Consider the following 18,079-nt stretch of genomic DNA (forward strand, 5'->3'; position numbering starts at 1 on the left):
GATTGTATGTTTCTAGGAATTTATCCATTTCTCCCAGATTGGCCAATTTGGGGCCTGTAGCTGTTCATAATATTTTCTTTCAATCCTTTGTATTTCTTTGGTGTCAGTTGTTACTTCTCCTCTTTCATTACTTTGTTTTTTAATTGATTTCAGGAAAGAAGGGAGCAAGAGAGAGAGATAGATGATGAGAGAGAATCATTGACTGGTTGCCACAGTGAGAAATGAGCCTGCAACCTGGGCATTGGCCCTGATCAGGAATGAGACCATGACCTCTTGGTTCATAGGTCCACACACGACCACTTAGCCATGCTGGAAGGCATCCTCTTTCACTTCTGATTTTGTTTATTTGGGTTCTCTCTCTCTCTCTCTCCCCCCCCCTTTTTTTTTTTTTTTTGATGAGTTTGATTAACGGTTTATGAATCAATCTTGTTTATTTTTTCAAAGAACCAGCTCTTGGTTTCATTGACCTTCTGTATTGCTTTTTTAGACTCTTTTTTCATTTATTTCTCCCCTGATCTTCATTATTTCCTTCTATCTACTCACTTTGGGTTTTGTTGTTGTCTTATTTCCCGTTCTATTTAAGGGTACGTTAGATTGTTTATTTGAGATGTTTCTTGTTTTCTGAGGGAGGCCTGCTTTCTCTGTGTCCTGTAGATTATGGCTTGTTGTGTGCTCATTTCCATTTGTTTCAAGGTAACTTTGGATTTCTTCCTTGGTCTCATTGTTAACCCGTTCACTGTTTCTAACATGTCATTTAACTTCCATGACTCTGTGTGCTTTTTACATTTTTTTCTTGGGGCAGATTTCTTGTTTCATACAATTATGGTCAGAGAAGATGCTTGATATAATCTTAACCTCCTTAAATTTATTAAGACTTGTCTCTTAACAGGTGGTGTATCCTAGAAAATGTTGCATGTGCACTTGAAAAGATTGTTATTCTTCTGCTTTGGGGTAAAATGCTCTATTTTTATTTCCATTTGCATGGAATAGCTTTTTCCATCCCTTTACCAGGTTACAGGTAGGTACCCAGAAGAGGGATTCCTGGATCGTGTGGTAACTATTCTTAATTTTTTGAGGAACCGCCATAGTGTTTTCCATAGTGGCTGTACCAGTGAATGAGAGTTCCTTTTTCTACACAACCTCTGCACCACTTACTACTTGTCTTGTTGAGCATAGCCGTCCTCACAGGTGTGAGGTGCGATCTCATTCTAGTTTTTATTTGCATTTCCCTAACAGCTAATGAGGTGGAACTTCTTTTCCTATTTCTGTTGACCATGTGTATGTCTTCTTGGGAGACGTGTCTGTTCAGGTCCTCCACCCATTTTAAGATTGGATTGTTTGCTTGGTGTTGAGTTTATGATTTCTTTATGTATTGTGGTATTAACCTCTTGTGGGAGCTGTGTTTGCAAATATCATTTCCCATTTGGTCGGTTGCCTCTTTGTTTGGTTGCTGTTTTCTTTTGCTGTGCAGAAGCTTTTTTGTTTGATGCCGCCCCACTCACTGGTTTTTGCCTTTACTCCCCTTTCCTTTGGGGTCAAATTCATTAAATGTTCTCTACAACCAAGCTCCATGAATGTATTGCCTATGTTTTCTTCTATATAATTTATTGTTTCAGGTCTTATATTTAGGTCTTTGATCCACTTTGAATAAATATTTGTGCATGAGAACAGACTGCAATCTATTTCCATTCTTTTGCATGTGGCTCTCTAAGTTTTCCAGCACCATTTATTGAAGAGATTTCTTTCCTCCATTGCGGGCTCCTTTGTCAAAAATTGCCCATATACACGTGGTTTTATTTCTGGGCTCTGAATTCTGTTCGGTTGACCTCTGTGACAGTTTTTCTGCCAATATCATGCTGTTTTGATGATCATAGCTCTGTAGTATAATTTGAAGTCACATAGCATGAATCCTCTGGCTTCATTCTTTTTTCTCAGGATTACTTTGGCTATTCAGGGTCATGGGTGGTTCCATCCAAATCTGATGACTTTTTGTTCGATTTCTTTAGAAAATGACATTGGGATTTTAATGGGCACTGCATTAAATCTGCATATTGCTATGGGTAATATGGCCATTTTAACTGTGTCGATTCTTCCAATTCATGACTATGAATTATCTTTCCATTTACTGTATCTTTTTCAATCTCTTTTAATAATGCTGTTGGTATATGAGTCTTTCACATCTTTTGTTCATTTTATTCTTAGGCATTTTATTCTTTTTGGTTGCAATTGCAAAAGAAATTGTTTTTTGTTTTAATTTTTCATTTCCTTTTCTGAAGTTTCATACAGGTAAGTAGATACAGACAACGGTATGGTGGTTACCAGAGGGAACAGAATTGGGATAGTAAAGGGAAAAGGGGGCCAAACACATGGTGGCCAAAGATGATTTGACTTTGGGTGGTGGGCACACATACAATATACAGATCATGTATCATAGAGATGTTCACTTGAAGTCTGCGTGATCCTATTTACTAATATCACCCCAATAAATTTAATAAAAAATAAAAAATAAATCCCTAGATAAAGCCTAAGGACATAATCAGCCCTATAAAAATTTATGCAACAATATTTCCTACATAGCTTTAATAATAAAAATTGAAGCAATCTAAACATGCAAAATGAAATAAATGGTATATCCATGAGGAATATTATATATTCACTTAAATTGTATCTATAAGTTTTAATAGTATGGGGAAATAATTGTGCCAAAATATAAATTTATAAAATAAAGGGTATACTACATTGTATTTTACTGTAATTTAACCTCCTGAAGAACACATTGTGCAGCAAGAAATGGAAGGGTATGGACTAAAATGTTAATCATCGTTCACGGTAGTGAGACTATGCGTATTTTTTCTTCTTTTTCATATTTCAGAATTTGTCTCAAATAATAAAGAGGTGTTATTTTTAGAATGAGAAGAAAGGTAAAAACTAGAAAAACATTTCCATGGAAAATGTATTCATACCGCAGCTCAAAAATCTACAAAAAAGTGTATGCATTTATGCTCTAAACTAAATCCATCAGGTGGTTTTAAATATACTCTTATGAGAGTCAGATGATTCAGTTCCCATAACCCCTTTAGGTAATTTATTCCAAAGGATAACAATCAAAAAACTTGAAACTTAACTGCAATTTTTGGTTTCTATTTGAATCCATTATAAGTTAGTGAGTTGTGGGAATATGTCTATATCATATTCTAACTCCTCTTTCCTTTAGTAAGCGGCTGGTTCATTTCATCTTTATCTTCTTGTGTTTTCTTATTTATCGTCCCTTCATTATTTTATTCTCTATCATCTCAAGTTCTTGGGGTGCTAATCTCCAATTTACTGTGTCCTGACTCTACCGCACGGTGGATCACTTTCTCATGCAGTCTATAGGTTTAATTGTGCGCACAGCTTTAGCAAGGTGCATTGGTTTTTCAGATATTCCATGTGCCTTGACTCATAAAAGTGTAACCTAGAGAGATTGCGCATTTGCTTCTGTCACAGCTCTTTGAATTCCATCATATTCAGTTTCCATTCTTATACTAATACCTGGCCTTCAGAATTTCACACCATATGACCAGTACCAGTTCAGATCTTACACGTTGGCGTGGGGTTTTAATTTCTCAGAGGAGACCCCTTCATATGCACAAAGCTGCTAAGGCACAAACTCTTTGAGACCCTGGATGGGGTCTGTCTAGTGCTCTTGTCCCAGCGGGGCCAGCTCTCCCAGGATGCTGCTCTTAACCAGCGGTCTGAGTCCGGCCACTTGCCTGGTGTGAGCCCTCACTGTGGCCTCCATCCTGGTGTGGACACTAGAGTTCCAGCCCGTGGTCATTCGGACCCCTGTCTGCATCAGTGCCCGCGGGAGTTCTGGGACATCAGTTCATATGGGTGTAACTGAGTGTTGAGTTCCATCTTCTGTTATGACCCCCAGGTGTTTCTTTTCAGGAAGCAAACTTGCTGCGTTCTATACAGAATCCGACTGTTGGGAGTGGGAGCAGTTCTGCTCTTGAAACTTTTGGAGTGGGGAGCGTGGCCTCAGCTGCATTTTGAGTTCAAAAAGTTTCCTAAACAGGACTCTCAGACCGTGTTATTAGCACAGTTGGTGTGTTGCCGTCTGTTCTGAGGAGGTGCACAGACATTAGCCATTCACAACTCCTGGAGCATCAATGTTTTCCGTTTTTTACCTTTTAAAGTAAATACAAATCTCTTCCTATTTGATAACATGATTCTCACTTTATGAAATTCTATAGGGTGGAAGTGTTCTAAAATGTCATTTTTCAGGTGTGTTGAGGTTGGGAAAAAAAATTAGGAAGTTACTCCGGACTGTAATCACCCTCTTAAGTGTCACCTGAAGGCACCCTCCACACAAGTTATTATCAAATTCATCTTTAAAAGTAATCACCGTGCTTTATAACAAGCAGAAAGTGACATTTACTTTCTGTGTCTTTCCAAATTTTTCATTTTCATTAATTCTAAAGTACAGTTTCTTCAAATACATAATTTCTCACGCACCTGAAATGGTTGCCTAGCTACCGTAAGAGGAAAATGAATTGGTTCTCTTCCCTCATGACAAGTCCATTCCTACTCCTCCGCCAACAGCCCATTAAGGAAACTGCCGCCTGCCTTGTGGGCAGCCCCGCCTGTGCCTCTTCTCCAGGCCAGTGGCGCTCTTGCTCCTGAGAGCTCTGGCCCTGGCGCCCGTGCTCTCCGTGTGGGGAGGAAAGATGTGACGTGTGGAGGGTTGGGGACAAGTAGGCCCAGCCCAGGGGCAATTCATTGGCAGGTTCTGATTTCTATCTACATCCCTGAGATGAGGTTCCCTCAATTATATGACCCCTAAACAGGGTAATAGTGGGAATTACCTTTCAAAAACAGAACTGTGTCTGACTGTATAGGACATAACCAAGACTTTTGTAAGCTCTTTTTGTCATTTGTCACATCATTGGCTTTAAGAGCGTTTTCTAAGGGAAGGGTGGGGAGTTCTTGCTCATTTACAGCAGAAGCTGCCAGGACGACAGGCCCTCAGGTGTCCGCTGGGCACACGTGGAGCATCCAGGCTGGAACTGATCTGAGACCTTTCTTCATGCAAGTTTCCCTTTTCATCAAGGATCTCAATTCAGTGATTATTTCTAAATGTTCCTCCTCTTTGCCCAATAGGTGAGTCTAAACCTCTTATTCCAATTCCATGTCTCATCTCCACCACTACTGAATCTCCCACATGTATCACCATCCTTTTGGCATGGTTTCTATAAATGCTGACTCTAATATGTAGCTTGTAGACTAACAGCATGCTTGTGTAAGATTCCTAGGAACTGCCCTGGCTGGTGCTGGTCAGTGGTTAAAGCGTCCACCCTAGAACCAAAGTGTCACGGATTCGTTTCCTAGCCAAGGGCATGTAACAGGGTTGTAGATTTGAACCCTGCCCCGGTTGGGGTGCGTGCAGGAGGCAATATATGTGTCCCTCTAATCTTGATTTTTCTTTCTCTCCCCCTCGTTCCTTCCTTTGCGCTCTCCATAAAAATCAATGGAAAACATACCTGTGGGTGAGGATGAAACAAAAATCGTAGGAACTAACTTCAGAAGATACAGATGCCGGCCTTCAATCATCCCAGTTCCAGGAGTTTTGCTGACGTTCAACCGCAGACCCAGGAGGACCGAGACCAGGAGGCCCGAGACCAGGAGGACCGAGCCCAGGAGGACCGAGACCAGGAGGACCAAGCCCAGGAGGACCAAACCAGGACCAAGACCAGGAGGACCGAGCCCAGGAGGACCGAGACCAGGAGGACCGAGACCAGGAGGACCAAGCCCAGGAGGACCAAACCAGGAGGACCAAGACCAGGAGGACCGAGCCCAGGAGGACCGAGACCAGGAGGACCGAGACCAGGAGGACCAAGACCAGGAGGACACACGCAAGGCCATCACTTGACCAGTTTCAAGATGTGCTGGATGGACTGTGCAGGACTCATGCAGAGAACTTTTCCGTCCCCTCCCCTTGATATCTTGTTTGCTTTCCCTCTCCTTCCTCATGAACAGCCCAGCCTGCACTGAGATGTTGAGACGGACTTTGTGACAAGAGCCTCCCCATCTTCTTATTTGTCAGCACTTGAATAAACCATGTTCCTTTTTTATCAACATCTGTCTCGTGAGTTTGGCTTTCATGGCCCCAGGCTCCTGAACTTGGGTTATGGTTAAAACCGGTAAATACATGATATGGTGAGCCAGCCAGGATACATGGACCTTGGTAAGTCCCAGTGGGCCCAGCCTGGGTCCCAGAGGGCTGTGGCAGGCTGACTCCATGGCAGGGGTTGCAGGAACTTCCTAGCAGCTGCCAAGAGCTCTTCAACTCATGGGCGTCTTCCTCTCCCTCTCAGTGCATCTGGCACCTGAAACGCTTCGCTGGTGAAAGGAAACAGGTGTCCGGGGACTCAGTGGACTCCAGAGCTGGGTAATGTCTGGTGTGCACAACCAGGAGCCCCTGCCCGCCATTTGGGGTTCTTTGAATCCTTTTGGATTCCCTGGGAATCAATAGGCACTGCCTGTGGCAGACACGGCTCAGGGACTAAGAAAAACCCCAGCTCCCAGGTGTGGGGTTTGGTGGGGTTTTGGGTTTGGTATTTGAATTTTGGTGTATTGCTTGCTTTTCTTCTTGCCTACCTCTTGTGGGGTGTCTTACTAATTATGTTCTTGATTTGAACTTGTATTACTTGGAGAAATTTGCATAGGAGCCATACTGCTATAGAGGTGCCTGCTCCTTCCTGTTTGTCTAGTTGTAATTCTGTGTGTAAACCTTGACTGTTAAGCATGGGGGCCTCTGCCTCAGTACTGAGTGGCAGCCCCCTAGGTGGCATTCTGGCCACGAGTCGTCCACATGTGGTTATGAGCCAATGGCCAAGAAAAATATGATTTTTTTATTATAACACAGCTTGGCTTATGTATATTTTGGGGTTTGAAGATCAATGGTCCCTCCATAGTTCTTCAAACTACTATGCTATGTTGCAATTGAAGTTGTTTTGCCAAAGACTTCATAAATGTGATATGGTCTGTTGCATGCAAGCTTTCATATTGTTACATCACAAGAATTCTGCTCAGAAAGATCTAGATTAGTGGTTCAAAGAGGGGGGGAAAGTGCTTACTTCCCTCCCAGACAGTAAAACTCACGAAGAAAGAACACTCTAAATCGTCCTCCTTGAGGCTAGGGGCTGCCTCAGTCCAGGGAACAATGGGGAAATTAATGCCACCCCAAACCCCACACAGGCTGTGCATGCAGCTGGAGCGACTTCCCCACCCCCTGAATGTGAAGGGGAAATGGTACTTTTAAATGCCGGCTGCAGGGCCTGGTACCCCCCTGCCGTTTCCCAGCTTCCCGGGAGTTGTCAAGCTCAGGTTATCTCTTATGCCTCTTTAAATATGTGAGTGTATCTGTCAATGGAAAAAAAATGTTTCTGAAAATTATGAACTGTTTTGTTTTTAGTTGTCACTAAAAATAAAAATATCTAAGAATTTAGAATTCTAATTATGTTGTAAAAAAAACTTTTGATAATAAAAAAGTATAAGTTATGGCAATATTTTTTAATAGGAAGAAATAAAATGTTTTTAAGTTAGTTATTTCTGAATGAGTTAAGAAAAAACAAACACAAAATAACTAAGAGAGACACAGAAGTGTCACCCAAGTTGCGCAGGTTCTTTTCAAGTTGAGGAAGGATTGTGTAGAGGTAAGAAGCAAAAAGAGAAAGAATAGAGGAAGTTAAAAATGAAAAAGAATTTAAACAGGTAATACATCTTACAGGAATAAAGGACTATGAAGGAGGAATACTCATAAAGGGAAATGGAAATGGGAGAAAATAATAAACAACAACAAAAAAGGTACATAAAATAGTACAACGGAGTAATTTAATGACAAATGAAAAGACCAGGAAGCTCCCATTAATTTTTCAAAACCAATTGTAATTTCCCCGTTGGAAACCCGGGTAAAACTGACACTGGGAACTAATTAGTTTCTTTCTTAGTCTGATACACTTTCATTTCTAATTCTAAATGTTATCTTAAAATGTTGTTGCAAAAAAAAGCAAATTCCTTTGTCAATTGCATTATAATCATATTTATAACGTCATTTTAAATATTTTTTGCCATTTATAAACAATTTTTATTTCACGCATGCATTTGCAAAAATGTTACATCTTTTGACTTATTCTAAATATCAGTTTCTAAGAATAAATTTTGAGATCATACCTTTAAAATAAATAAAGATTTATAGAACTCTAAGAAGTAAATGGAGTCATAGAAATATGTCAAATAATCAAGATAAATAAGAATTGATTATGGGAGTGAATAAATTGAAAATAATTATTGTTTATGGCTTTTTTCAAAATATTTCTAATTTTTAAAATTTTTTCTTTGTTTTCTTAGAGCAATTTGGTGAATTGTACCTTAATAAGCAATATTAAAATTTGTGTTTTTCTCCCTACTATATCTCCTTCTAGAATGTAAAAACTCTTAATAAGTGACTTATTGTTATTATCATGGCAATATGTTTGCATGAATGCAATAAGAATCTTATTTCTTCATAACAGACCAATTGTAGTTTTATTAACCAACACTTTGACTGGAATGTTGTGTTTGCAAAAGTCATGCCTAGACTCTAAATGTCAGCAAAAAACGTGTGTTGACTACTGGCCACTATCTTTTAAGTCTTAACGGATAAACCAGTGTGATCCATGCAGGACTGTGACAAATCTTTAGAAAGACAAACATGACTTGGTATATCAGTTGTGATGGGAAAGTAACATATAAAAGGCATCTGAAATAGCTATAATATAACTACTAAGATATGGGGCTTTTCTCACAGTCTAAAACAGCTTTGCTGCATGTTAGTCCCTGTCATTTCCTGCTTCCTATGTCTGTAACAACTGGCAAGGGCATGCTCTGCTCCGACTGGCGGATTTGGAGCTGTGGTTTATGTGATCACAGACGTACCCTGGAGCCCTGGCACGTCAGTGGATCCTCAGAGTTGTGTGAGAGCACGTTTAAAAAATGTGGACATCGAGCTGCTTCCTAAATTAGATGTCCTAACTTTGTTAGTATTTTAGGTCAAAACTTTGAGTTTTGATTTTGCCCCGTACCTCTATAAAGTTACCTGGATAAGTCAAAGGCTAGCTGGGTAATTAACAGCAACAACGTGACTTCCTGTTTCTCCAGCCCAAAGAGAAGGCTCTGTCCAGGATCACACTTCTGTGTGTGAAGAGCAGGGAACAGCAAGGAGATGAAAGCTAAGGGGACAGGCGTGAGCCAAAGGCTATGACACAAAGAGGAAAGTACTTGTGGCAGCAACAGGGTGGCCAGAGCAGAGTGGATTAGACTTCGACTCCACCCCACACCCCAGCACACAAACAGTGGTACCACATCAGTCCAAAGAGAACATGAAACTATGAAACTAGACCTCTGCAGGGTCATACCACCGAGGAGAGGCTGGCATGTGAAGCTGGTAGAGATGATCTGGGATAGACTCGTGGGGAGAACAACTGCACTTGGCAGAAAACTTAATTGTGAGTGGGATTGTTAATGGATTTGCAGCACTTAACAACTGTAATAAAACTGTTTTACATCCGCCACCCCATCTCTTTTAAAATAAAAGCACTGATTGAGGTAGGACAATGATTGTTGTGAGAAAAGGTAGGAAATTTAGAGTTTGGGGCTAATTGTTTCTTATTCAGAAACATAACAATTTTGAGTAGACAGTGTAGAGAGATGAGAAGCATTAAAAAAAGTTGAAAATGATGAGATCAAGAGATAAGACACTGAACACCCTTCAAGTGGTGTTTCTCCTGGCATTTGAACCTTTAAAAATCTCTATACTGAGGCAATCTTCAAACAAAAAACAGTAGTTTACTTTTAATGACTGACAGATGGCTATGAATTCCTCAAATGGATCATGTGATGGTTAATTTTATATGTCAACTTGCCTGTGTCAAGGGATAACCAGGTGGCTGGTAAAACATTATTTCTAGACGAGTCTGTGAGGGTGTCTCAGAAAAATATTAGCTTTAATTTTATAAAATAAGTGAAGAAGGCCCACCCCCAGAAATGTGGGTGGGCATCCTCCAATCCATTGAGGATCTGAATAGACTACAAAGGAAGAGGGAGGGCACGTACTTGGCTCTCTCTTCTTGAGCTGGGACATTCCTTTCTCTTGTTTTCAGACTTCAGAGCTCCTGGTTCTTGGGCCTTGGAAACCCAGGACTTACCAGCCCCATTCAACCCCAGTTCCCTTCCAGGCTATTCTCCAAGTGGACCTGAGACCCTGACTGGGAATTCTTTAAGCCTCAAGGCAGCCCCAGGCGGGGAGGGAATGTCTTGATGCTGTGCCTCATCCCAGAGAAACCTGCACACAGGAGCTTGTATGATAACGACAGTTGGCCAACCCATGTCACGGACTTTGAGGCACAGGGGGGAGAAAGCAAGATCCCTGGGGAATGAGAGAAGGTGGCTCAGCCCAGCACTTGTCCCCCCAGATTTCCCTTTTTGGGCCATCATCCTCTTCTGCTTGGCCGGACTCTTGCTAATCACCACGTGCCTGATCTGCTGTTTCCTGGTAAGCGAGGAAATGATGCTTGTCTTCTTGCTATTGGGTTGTAAGAGTGTTTTATATACAGCCATGCATCGCATAGCAACATTTTGGTCAAGGATGGGCCATATATATGATGGTGGTCCCATAAGATTATAATAGAGCTGAAAAATTCCTACCACCTAGTGACATCATAGCCTTAATAAAGTTCTGGCAAAGCACATTACTCAAGTGTCTGAGGCAAACACACCTACTGTGTTTCCAATTGCATCAAAGTATAAATTGTGTATAGGCCATAATACTTGATAATGATGATAAAGGACTATGTTACTGGTCCGGTATGTACTATACCATACTTTTATTACGATTTTATTTTTATTTTTTTAATATATTTTATTGATTTTTTTTTGACAGCAAGGAAGAAAGAGGGATAGAGAGTTAGAAACATCAATGAGAGAGAAACATGGATCAGCTGCCTCCTGCACACCCCCTACTGGGGATGTGCCTGCAACCAAGGTACATGGCCTTGACTGGAATCTAACCTGGGACCCTTCAGTCCACAGGCTGATGCTCTATCCACTGAGCCAAACCAGCCAAGGCTTTATTACTATTTTAGAGTGAACTTTTCTACTTATAAAAATGTTGGCTGTAAAGCAGTATGGCGTGTTACACCAGCAGCAGCCTCATACATCTCTTGTTTACTGCATCTCTTGATTTCATCATTTTGCTTGTGCTTGATTTCATTGTGTGTTGTTTTATAAAGTAACATGCTGTACGTGCAATCCCCTACGGGCACCTTTCTCAGGTCATACCCTCGTGTTACTTGCTGTATGACTTTATTAGAAATACAAGTCCTCTGATAGACACATATTATGCAAATATTTGTCCCAGTCTGTGTGTGGCCTGCCTATTTCTTTTCTTAACAACAGCCGTCCTTAGGAAAATGTAACTGAAAATCTTGAGTATATCATGGTGGTAGAGTTACCACTACATGTGAGAATGGCTAAAATATAATATAGACTGGCTATAGCAAGTGTTGGTGAGTATGTGCAGCACCTGGGACTCTCATGTAGTGCTTATAAAAAGTAGCTTAGTGCTGTTGCTTCTGTAAGTTACATACACTTACAGCCATTCCACTCCTAGCAATTTATCCAAGGGAAATACAACATACATCTAGGCAAAGAGCCTTGTACACAGACGCCCATTAGAGATTTGTATGTACTAGTCCCCAAATGGAGAACAACCAAGATGTCCACCAACAGGTGCAGGATAAGCAAACCGTGACACATCCCACAATGTGATCTTCCTCAGCAATAAAAAGGAAAGAATTAATAATACAAGCAATGACATGTAAATCTCAAACTATGCTGAGTGAAGGAAGTTAGGTAAAGAACAGACTGTATGGTCCCATTTATAAACAACCTTTGCAAAATACTAGCTATTCTATAGGGACAGAAATCAGGTCACCAGTTGCCTGGGAATAAGAATGTGTCTGCAGATGGCAGGTAAGGAGGAATTACAGAGGAGCCTGAGGACACTGGGGGTGATGGGCATTCCTTATCCTGATTGTGGGGACAATTCAGTAAGTTATAATTTAAAATTATCAAGTCGTTCACATTAAGTGTATGCAGTTTATTGTATATCAATTATAACAATTAAGCTACAGTGCTGGGAGAAGGAGAAAGGGAAGGAGGAGGATTATAAATGGATACTAGAGGGAAATGGTAGAACAAATGAGAGTGAACAGGGGGAGAGAAAAACAAAGTTAAAAGACGAGAAAGGGAAAGGGAAAAAAGACTGATGGAGAAAATTAAATTGAAAAAGGAGAGGAAGCCTGGCTGGTGTGGCTTAATGGTTGAGCTTCGACCTATGAACCAGGAGGTCATGTTTTGAATCCTGTCAGGGCACATGCCTCAGTTGCAGGCTCAGTTCCCAGTAGGGGTTGTGCATGAGGCAGCAGATCAATGATGCTCTCTCATCATTGATGTTTCTCTCTCTCTCTATCTCTCTCTCTCTCTCTCTCTCTCTCCCTGAAATCAATTTTTTTTTTTAAAAAGTTTAAAGCAGAGGAACACATCTGCTCTCTGTGGCTGTGGACATCTTCTTCCCTAGTATTCTCTCATACTTGGACAGCCAGACAGTCCATTCTGAGTCCCCATCCTCACCTGCTGGAAGCCAATCCACCCTGGCTGCTTGATGCAGTCGCTGCAGGGATGTTTCCAGGGACCTGGCGTATATGGCATACTGTTCTTCATATGTTTGCTCCCCTTCTTAAGTGCTATGTGTTTTAACCAAGGTCACCTCTCCAAGAAAGGTTGTTTCCCCAGGTGAGGATTTTTATCAGTAAACCCCTTAACTAAGTGCCAGCGGGGTAGTTAATCACTTTATCTATGAACAATCACGCTTAAACTACATAATCTTCTTCCTTGTAGCTTCATAGAACAATAGAGTAACCTTGGAAGGGCGATAAGAAACGCCCCAACCTTTTGAATAGAATGGATATGGTTAAGATCAAATAGTATAAATACAGATGTAAGAGGACAATAAAAGGAGGAACCTGGCTATGATGATCACCTGCACACTGCCTCCATGTCTTTCCTTCTCCGCCGACTCCGCCCACACCTTGGGGACCCCCTGGACTCACCTTCACAGGCCACCGTGTGCCTGCGGAAGGAGGAGGGAGATTTTGAGATTCAGCAGTGATGCCCGGTCCCTGCCACACCTGGACCTGAGGAAGCTGCAATGACTAGATCTGCCTGAGGCCCCTGTTCCCATCCAGGGCCCAAAGGAGCTTGGCTGGACCAGAAATCAGCCACACTGATCTGTCACATTCTCTGGGCCCTTCTTAACATGGCCCCTGTCTGGTTCACAGGAAACTAAGATAAAATTCTTCCCCTTCATTAAGTCCTGAAGGCAACTGCTAGTTCCGACTTGTCTAGTGGTTTCCTACTCCTTTATCCCTCAGGAACTCCACCGTTGGCTAAACTGATGGAGAAATTGCCGCAGTATAAAACGGCATGCTCTTCAGCACGAGGTTTCCCTTCTTAGGTAACTTTGCAGCACACCTCCCCTGACCTGTGTCGGCAACCACACTTATCTCTGTGCCTCCATCCCCCCACCCCCGACGCCCAGGCATCTCAAACGCCCTCTGCTCCACTTCATTCTCTCAAGTTCAGACTCACCAGGACTTCCAGATCAACCTGCCTCTCTGGAACCCCTTTCCTCATGGTTCTCCAAGATGGAAAATAAGCCAGATGGAAGGAATGGCTTAGACATGACTCTGCATTCAGCCCTGGGAATTGGAACCTGAGATGACGAGATTTCTAGGAAGACTGAATTTAGAGTAACACTCTAGTAATAGAAAGATGGTGTCTACTTTGGATGTACAGGTGAATAAAACCCAGGAGGGAAATATGAGAGAATGAGTTTTTTTTTCATATTTCTCTGCACAGAATTCAACAAGACAGATATAGCAGGAGCCCTCCCCCCCCCTCCCCAATAAGCAGCTCAAAGCATTGCAGGCATGGGGCCGGCTGTGTCGTCCTGTTCTGCATTTGTACAAACAGATTGTGTGATCTCTACACCTTTTGCAGATGACGGCAGCTGAAGATACCAAAGGGCTAAAAATTAATGTCCAACTAATGCCAACCATTCCATTTATGTATGTATGTATGTATGTATGTACGTATGTATGTATGTTTTGGGGTGAACTTCTGCTCCTCAGTCTTATAGCAGTCATCCTCTGAGAATGTACTTCCATAGATTATAATAATGATAATAAGAGCTACCATTATTGACAACTTCATGTCTGCTAAGCAACATGAGTGACAAGTTCAGAAATGCATTGTCTCAGTTATACTACCATCCTTGGGGCTTTAATCCCATATTGTTCCCATAAATATATGGAGGCTAAGAAATATTAAATAGTAAGGAAGGAAAAATAATTGCTAAGAAACTAAACACCTACCCATCAAAGAAAGAGATAAAGACATTTTCTAACATATAGACAGTCTCAAAGTTGACTTCCCTTAGGCCTTTATTGAGAGAACCAATAAAGAATGTGCATCAGGAATGAGAAATGTGAACCCAGAAAATCACAACAGTGGTCATGAGAAGGATAAAAACAAAGTATATGAAAATTAGTCTTCATTTGAAAAAAAAGTATTAAATACACATTCTACTAAAATTCAAGATGATTAGTTAGATGAAACAAAGAGGAGAAAGGTTCAATGAAAAGTACCTAATGTTAGGGAATATAGGTACTCAGTTATTGTGTAACACATCACTCTCAGAAACTGACCAACCTATCAGAGAATAGTAGGTAAGGAGAAGATTTGTGTTCAAGATGGCAGAGTATACATTGTGCTTGCCTCCTCCCATAACATCAAAATTACACCTATATTATGGAACAACCACCCTTGAAAGAGCCTGCAGGCTTCCTGAACAGAAGTCCTGTAACTAAGGAAATGCAGAAGAAGCCATGTGGAGACTGGTAGGATGGTGCAGGGACATGAACCAGGCTGGTCCCACAGCCGCATGTGGTGCTGGAGAATCTGCTTCGGAGGTCTTTCCTGTTGAGTGAGGGGTCCCAGCCCCACAATAGGTTTCCCATCCTGGAGCACCAGTGCCAGGAAGAGGAGTCCCCACAACCTCCTGCTGTGAAAATCAATGGAGATTCTGTATGGATGAGGTGGAGGCTGCTAGAGACTCAGGTGTCCTCTTAAAGGGCCAGAGCACAGTCTAACTGGCTCCCAACCCCTGCCCTAAGGAGCACCAAGGAGACAGTAGATTGAAAAGAGCATCTGAGACAAACAGGGAGGAACTGAATTGTCTGGCTTCAGAGTGAGAGCTGGACGGACGGCTCTGTCTGGGACAGAAGTGCTGGTCGAGGCCATGGTTTCTTTGTTGAGCTCTCTCCCCACCCTGCCTGCAGGCACAGGCAGTGCCAAGTCTGAGTCTCCATCAACTTGGTAACATCACTTGCCTCACTTGGTGATGCCTTGAGACTCAGCTCCATGCAACTCACACAGGCCAGAACCTCCTCCACCAGCTCTTCCCACGCGCAGCTGGCCTCTGCCTGTGCTGTGGGCTTTCCTAAAACTCGGAAAGGTCATAAAGCCCAAACAAGCAACTGCTGGCCTCAGAGTGCACTCTATGTCCTGCTAAGTGGTCCCAATCTTGGGGCACAAGTGGCAGCTGGTATCAATTTGCAGCAGAGCCTCGCCCAGGCAAGTCTGAGCCCAGCACAGGCAGCTACCAGCTGTAGATTGCTTATTAGCTTCCAGCATGTAGCCCCAGGCCCAGTACAGGAATCTGCTGACCTTGGCTTTCACCAGAGGCCTTCCCAAGAGGCCCAAATACCAACACATCTGGTGGCCAGCGTAGAGCACTCCAGAGCACCAGCCATTTAGTGCCACAGTGACACATACAAGGGTGGACTAGGCTGGCACCAGAGCCCCACTAAGGTGAATCCCACTCCTTGGTGTTAGCCCTCCCACAACAGCCCATCCACTGTAGTCACAGCCAGTCCTCACAACCAGTCAGTCTGAGGGTCAGTCCCATCTCCTGACCTGCCAACAACAATCATGGCTCAATTTCACACAGCACACACAAAACCCTGCAGGACAGCAGGGCCTTTGGGCCCCAGAACTGCCAATTCCCAACCTGTCCCAGCAGGCAGGAGGTGCAGCAGGAGACCCAGGAATCAGGGGAACCCATTTGGGAAAGGGCCATGTTCAGAAGAACAAACAGAGCACTGCAGGCCCACCATGTGGGCAGCAAATAAGGGAGTCCCTAACTCCAGGGTGCCCAAAGAATTGAGGTGTAAAAACACACTGAGCCCTGTAGGGAGCAGCTATAGGGTTAAGCCTCGGATTGACCTGTGGCAGAGCCACAAACAAGTCCCAGCTTAGAGGGCAGAGCCCTGTTAGCATAATTAAGCTTGACCTTATGACACTCCCTAGATCGTTCCTAGGTAGCTAAGGGGCTGTGGGAGATGCAGCAAGTGCTGACAAAGCAAGTAAAACTCACAAGAACATTGTAACTATGTTGACCACAACCTTGTTTGTCTCTGACTATAAAATAAAGGCTAAGCTTACAGGCAGCGTCTTTCTGTGTCCTCATCCAGGCATGGAAGATCCACGGAGCCCCAGCTGTATTCTTTCTCTTTGTCTGTCTTTTCTAAATCCTTCACTGCCCCTCCTCAGGTTTACCCTTGGCCGTGCTGGCACTGCACAGAGCCCCAGTGTGTACTCTCCAGTCAATGCCTTTCAAGATGAGAGGGCCCTTGGCTTGGCCAGGCCCCAACCCCATGCCAGCTTGTGGAAGCGAGGTCTCTGGAGAGGAGGTCTGCACTGGGAGCTCTGTGTGCCCAGAGGTGCAGAGGCACAGCTGGCCCAGTTCCCCTGCCCAGGCCCTCAGGCCCCATGGAGCCCCACTGCAGACTAAGAGCTGGGACATGAGAAAGGCCAGCAGCTATAGGACACAAGCCCTGACTTGGCCAGGGTCTCCATCTATCCCTCTATGTGCCTCTCTGTGCTCCCTAAGCTTGGCCCTGTGCTGTGAGGCATTCACTCAGTGTCTGGCTCCAAGCACGTTCCAGGCCAAGTTTAGCTCAGCCTCTGATGCCTGCTCCGGAAAGCACTACATAGCTAAGAAACTAAAAGTCCTGCCCCCTTAGTTTACTCCTGGGCTCTCCTCCAAGACCTGGAACTGACCCTGGAGGGGTCCAGACCACCATTTCTTGACCCACTTCCAAAAAGGTGCTTCTGAATCAGGCCAAGGGTGGGGGTCTCCCTCTCTGGGCTCATCCTTGTGTCCTATATTACATGGAAATGCTTCTCAGATTTCAGCAACAAGAGTCAGGTGACTAGGAGGGATGCTTGGGAATAAGATGATTTGGTTCTCACCCAGCAGGAAACTCAGTGAGTGCTGAAGGCCTGGGGTGAATAGTTAGCTCAGTTGTTTGGTCTAGAATGGGGCTGGGGTGGGGTACAGACAACATACAGGGCCCTTTCTTCCACAGTCAGGCCTCCACCTTGGCCCCAGCACCTCAGCTCAGCTACAGACTGGGACCGCAGGGGCCTCCCTGGATTCTGGAAGTCATATTTCAGGCCGTCTTTTTTATTTTTAATTTCTTTATTGATTAAAGTATTACATATGTGTCCTTATCCCCCCATTACCCTCCTGACCCCCCTGCTCATGCCCTCACCCCCTGTTGTCAGTGACCATTGGTTAGGCTTATATGCATGCATACAAGTCCTTTGGTTGATATCTCCCACTTACCCATTCCCTCCCCTACCTCCCCTCTGAGGTTCGTTGGTCTGATCGATGCTTCTCTGTCTCTGGATCTGTTTTTGTTCATCACTTTATGTTGTTCATTATATTCCATAAATGAGTGAGATCATGTGATATTTATCTTTCTCTGACTGGCTTATTTCACTTAGCATAATGCTCTCCAGTTCCATCCATGCTGTTGCAAATGGTAAGAATTTCTTCTTTTTTACTGCAGAGTAGTTCTCCATTGTGTAGACA

The sequence above is a fragment of the Myotis daubentonii genome, chromosome 5 (genome assembly GCF_963259705.1).
Source record: "Myotis daubentonii chromosome 5, mMyoDau2.1, whole genome shotgun sequence".
NCBI classification, from domain to species: domain Eukaryota; kingdom Metazoa; phylum Chordata; class Mammalia; order Chiroptera; family Vespertilionidae; genus Myotis; species Myotis daubentonii.